This window comes from Passer montanus, unplaced genomic scaffold (genome assembly GCF_014805655.1).
Source record: "Passer montanus isolate IOZ18808 unplaced genomic scaffold, ASM1480565v1 scaffold275, whole genome shotgun sequence".
Taxonomy (NCBI): Eukaryota; Metazoa; Chordata; class Aves; order Passeriformes; family Passeridae; genus Passer; species Passer montanus.
In genome coordinates this window covers 114,148-119,157 of record NW_024367428.1, presented here as the reverse complement: position 1 = coordinate 119,157, position 5,010 = coordinate 114,148, and the positions used below count along the sequence as shown (strand labels likewise).

Sequence of the window (5,010 nt, the reverse complement as noted above, 5' to 3'; positions counted from 1 at the left end):
AGGGGAGGGGGGGTCAAGGGCCGTGACCGAGGGGACAGACGGACAGACGGACAGGGGGGGCCGAAAACACCTGAAACGGCCCAAAAACCGGCCCAAAAACGGCTGAAATGGGCCCGGAAATGTCAGAAATGCAAAAAAAAATTACTTAAATGGACCCAAAAATGTCCTAAATACACCCAAAAACATCCTGAATGTGCCCAAAAATGCCTTTAATGTCCCCAAAAATGGCTTTAATGTCCAAAAAAATGCCTTAAATTTACCCCAAAATGTCCTAAATATCCCAAAAATGGCTTTAATGTCCAAAAAAATGGCTTTAATGGACCCAAAAATGGATGAAATGGCCCCAAAATGTCCTAAATGTCCAAAAAATGCTTAAATGGCCCCAAAAATGTCCTAAATATACCCAAAAACATCCTAAATGGGCCCCAAAATAATTGCTTTAATGGACCCAAAAACATCCTAAATAGCCCCAAAAATGTCCTAAATATACCCAAAAACATCCTAAATGTGCCCCAAAATGGCCTAAATGTCTCAAAATGGCTTTAATGGACCCAAAAAATGTCCTAAATATACCCAAAAATACCCCAAATGTGCCCAAAAATGGTTTTACTGTATCCAAAATGGTTTTAATGTACCCAAAATGCCCTAAATGTCCCAAAAATGGCTTTAATGGACCCAAAAAATGGTTGAAATGGCCCCAAAAATGTCCTAAATGGACCCAAAAATGGTTTTAATGTCCCCAAAATGGCTTTAATGGCCCCAAAAATGGCTTTAATGGCCCCAAAAATGTCCTAAATGTGCCCCAAAATGCCTTAAATGGCCAAAAAATGTCTTTAATGGACCCAAAATTTTGGGGAGATTTTGGGGCCGTTTTTAGGAGATTTTGGGGAGGTTTTTGTGTAAATTTGGGAGATTTTGGGGTGATTTTTGAGGGATTTGGGGCGGTTTTGGGGCGATTTTGGGGCAATTTAGGAGAGATTTTGGGAAATTTTGGGGAGATTTTTGTGCAAATGTGGGGAGATTTTGGGGAGAATTTTAAGGGATTTGGGGCAATTTTTGGGGCGATTTTGGGGTAAATTTTAGGGACATTTAGAAGAGATTTAGGGACGAATTTTGAGGCAGTTTTGGGGAGATTTTGGGGCGATTTAGGAGAGGTTTTGGGGCGGTTTTGGGGCGATTTTCGGGCAGTTTTGGGGCAATTTTGGGGCAATTTAGGGGAGATTTTAGGGCAATTTTGGGGCGATTTTGGTGTGGTTTTGGGGCGATTTTTAGGGCGATTTTGGGCCATTTTTGGGCGGTTTTGGGGTGATCCCAGGACCGATTTTAGGACAATTTTGGGGTGGTTTGGGGGCGATTTTCGGGTGGTTTTGGGGAGATTTTGGGCCATTCTTGGCCGATTTGGGGCAGTTTCCCGGCACTTTTGGGTGATTTTGGGACATTTTTTTTGTGTCCCCCCCCGTCACCATGGCAATGACGTCACCGAGCCCGGGGGTGTCCCCAGGAAGTGCCACCAACTGTCCCCGAGCTGGGAATGTCCCCAGGAAGTGCCACCTCCGCCCTGTCCCCCCCGCCATGTCCCCAATTAAAGCCACCAAGTGCCACCAAGTGCCACCAAGTGCCACCAAGTGCCACCAAGTGCCACCAAGTGCCACCACCCCCCTGTCCCCAAGGGAGGAGGGCGGGGCCGCTGCTGCTTCACCTTTATTGGGGACACGGGGACAGCGAGGGGACAGGGAGGGGACAGGGAGGGGACACGGGGACAGGGCGGGGACAGGTGACAGGGAGGGGACATCGGGATTGGGACACGGTGACAGGGCGGGGACAGGTGACAGGGTCCTGGTGGCACCAGGCGGCCGCGGCGACAGTGACACGGGGACAGTGACACGGCCACGGTGACACGGCCACGGCGACACGGCGACATCCCCGGCGCTACAGCGGCCGCCGCAGCTCCTCCGAGTGTCCCCAACCTGCGGAGGGGACACGGAGAGGGACAGCGCTGGACGGGGGGTCCCCTCCGAGTGTCCCCTGTCCCCTCCCGTGTTCCCTGTCCCCTCCCGTGTCCCGTGTCCCGTGTGCCGTGTCCCTCCCGTGTCCCTCCCGTGTCCCCTCCCGTGTTCCCTGTCCCCTCCCGTGTCCCCTCCCGTGTCCCGTGTCCCTCCCGTGTCCCCTGCTGTCCCCTGCTGTCCCCTCACCGCGGCTGGCGCTGTCCTCGCTGTCCCCGGACGTGGCGCGGCTCCCGATGTCGCCGAGCGGTGCCACCCTCGGCCACCCCTGCCGGGTCCCCTCCCCTCGGGGACCTGTCCCCTGTGCCGGGGCGGGTGGCAGCGGCCACTGGGGGATTGTCCCCTCCCCTCGGGGACCCGTCCCCTCCTCCCGGGGACCTGTCCCCAGCCCCGGGACAGCCACGGGTGGCCCTTGGGGACCGGGGACAGGCACGGGTGGCACTTGGGGACCTGTCCCTGCTCCTTGGGGACGTGTCCCCTGTCCCAGGAGGTGCAGAGGTGGCACTTGGGGACCTGGCCCGTGTCCCTGGGGCCATGTCCCCGCTGTCCCCTGTCCCGGGACAGGCAGAGGTGGCACTTGGGGACGTGTCCCCACTCCTTGGGGACCTGTCCCCTGTCCCGGGACAGGCAGAGGTGGCACTTGGGGACCTGGCCCGTGTCCCTGGGGCCATGTCCCCGCTGTCCCCGCTCCTTGGGGACGTGTCCCCTGCCCCAGGACAGGCAGGGGTGGCCCTTGGTGACCTGTCCCCGCTGTCCCCTGTCCCTGGGGCCATGTCCCCGCTGTCCCCTGTCCCTGGGGCCGTGTCCCCGCTGCTGTCCCCTCCTCCTGGGGACACGTCCCCGCTCCCTGGGGACGCGCCGGGGCTCGGGGATGTCCCCAAGGTCCCCGCGGCCCCTGGGGACGCGGCGGGTGTCGCTGCAGCCACGTCCCCAAGCCCTGCAGCCACGTCCCCAGGCCCTGCGGCCGTGTCCCCTCCTGTCCCCGCGCTGTCCCCGCGGGCAGCAGCGACTGCAGCAGTGACGTCACCGCCTGTCCCCAAGGCTCGGGGACAGGGAGGGGCTGGGCGGGGCCTGGGGGGGGAGGGGACACGGATGGGGACAGCGACACGCGGTGTCCCCCCCCCCATCCCGCCACCGTGTCCCCGATGTCCCCTCGTGTGGGGCTTTGTCCCCTCAGTGTCCCCAAATGTCCCCAAATCCCCCCTCAATGTCCCCAATATCCTCAGTGTCCCCACTGTCCCCAGTGTCCCCCAATCCCCCGATGTCCCCAATGTCTCCAGACCCCCCCACAATGTCCCCTCAATGTCCCCAAGGCCACCCCTAATGTTCCCAATGTCCCCAAAACCCCCGGATGTCCCCAGACCCCACCACTGTCCCCAATGTCCCCAATCCCCCCAATCCCCCCATTGTCCCCAATGTCCCCATTAATGTCCCCATTGTCCCCAATGTCCCTCCACTGTCCCCATGTCCCCCCACTGTCCCCATGTCCCCCTGATGTCCCCAATGTCGATGTCAGTTTGCAGGAGCCCAACCCCCCCCAGGTGTCCCCAACCCCCCCCAGGTGTCTCCAAAGCCTCCAGGTGTCCCCACACCCCCTGGTGGCACCTTGGGGACAATGGCCCATTGTCCGGAGCCACTGCCCCTGACCGGTGACAAGTCCGGGCTGGCACCTCAATGTCCCCAATGTCCCCAGGGCGGCGGGGACAAGTCCGGGCTGTGTCCCCAAGGTCCCCAGGCTTGTGGCACTTTGGGGCTGTGTCCCCAAGGTCCCCAATGTCCCCAAGGCAGGGACAAGTCCAGGGTCTGTCCCCAACGTCCCCAGGCTGGTGGCACCTCGGGGCTCTGTCCCCAGGTGTCCCCAAGGTCCCCAGTCTGGTGGCACCTTGGGGTTGTGTCCCCAATGTCCCCAAGGTGGTGACAAGCCCAGGACCTGTCCCCAGTGTCCCCAGTGTCCCCAGATGTCCCCAAGGTTCCCAATGTCCCCAGTGTCCCCAAGGTGGTGGCACTTCTGGGCTGTGTCCCCAGTGTCCCCAAGGTCCCCAGGTGTCCCCAAGGTCCCCAAGGTCCCCAGGCTTGTGGCACCTCGGGGCTGTGTCCTCAGATGTCCCCAGGGTGGTGGCACTTTGGGGCTGTGTCCCCAAGGTCCCCAATGTCCCCAAGGCAGGGACAAGTCCAGGGTCTGTCCCCAACGTCCCCAGGCTGGTGGCACCTCGGGGCTCTGTCCCCAGGTGCCAAGGCGGTGGCACTTTGGGGCTGTGTCCCCAAGGTCCCCAATGTCCCCAAGGCAGGGACAAGTCCAGGGTCTGTCCCCAACGTCCCCAGGTTGGTGGCACCTCGGGGCTGTGTCCTTGATGCCCCCAAGGTGTTGGGGACAAGTCCGGGCTCTGTCCCCAGTGTCCCCAAGGTGGTGGCACTTTGGGGCTGTGTCCTCAGTGTCCCCAAGGTCCCCAAGGTGGGGACAAGTCTGGGCTGTGTCCTCAATGTCCCCGATGTCCCCAATGTCCCCAAGGCACTGGTGACAAGTCCAGGACCTGTCCCCAGTGTCCCCAATGTCCCCAAGGTCCCCAGGATGGTGGCACCTCAGGGCTGTGTCCCCAGTGTCCCCAGGTGTCCCCAAGGTGGTGACAAGCCCAGGCTGTGTCCCCAGTTGTCCCCAGGTGTCCCCAAAGTCCCCAGTCTGGTGGCACCTCAGGGCTGTGTCTCTGATGTCCCCAAAGTCCCCAAGGTGGTGACAAGCCCAAGCTGTGTCCTCAATGTCCCCAAGTGTCCCCAGTGTCCCCAGGGCTCTGGTGACAAGCCCAGGACCTGTCCCCAGTGTCCCCAGTGTCCCCAAGGTTCCCAATGTCCCCAATGTCCCCAGGCTGGTGGCACCTTGGGGCTGTGTCCCCAAGTGTCCCCAGTGTCCCCAGGGCTCTGGTGACAAGCCCAGGACCTGTCCCCAGTGTCCCCAGTGTCCCCAATGTCCCCAGGTGTCCCCAAGGCAGGGACAGGCCCGGACTCGCCGCTG

General features: G+C 60.5%; 1 long non-coding RNA gene across 1 annotated transcript; it reads right to left on the bottom strand.

Moving 5' to 3' along the window:
* Positions 1 to 1,626: 1,626 nt before the first annotated feature.
* On the bottom strand, positions 1,627 to 2,603 carry LOC120503964. The gene is made up of 2 exons (XR_005627896.1): positions 2,193 to 2,603; positions 1,627 to 1,967 (listed from the first exon to the last, which is right to left on the bottom strand). It is a non-coding gene; the product is annotated as an uncharacterized LOC120503964 (long non-coding RNA).
* Between the last annotated feature and the right edge of the window lie 2,407 nt (positions 2,604 to 5,010).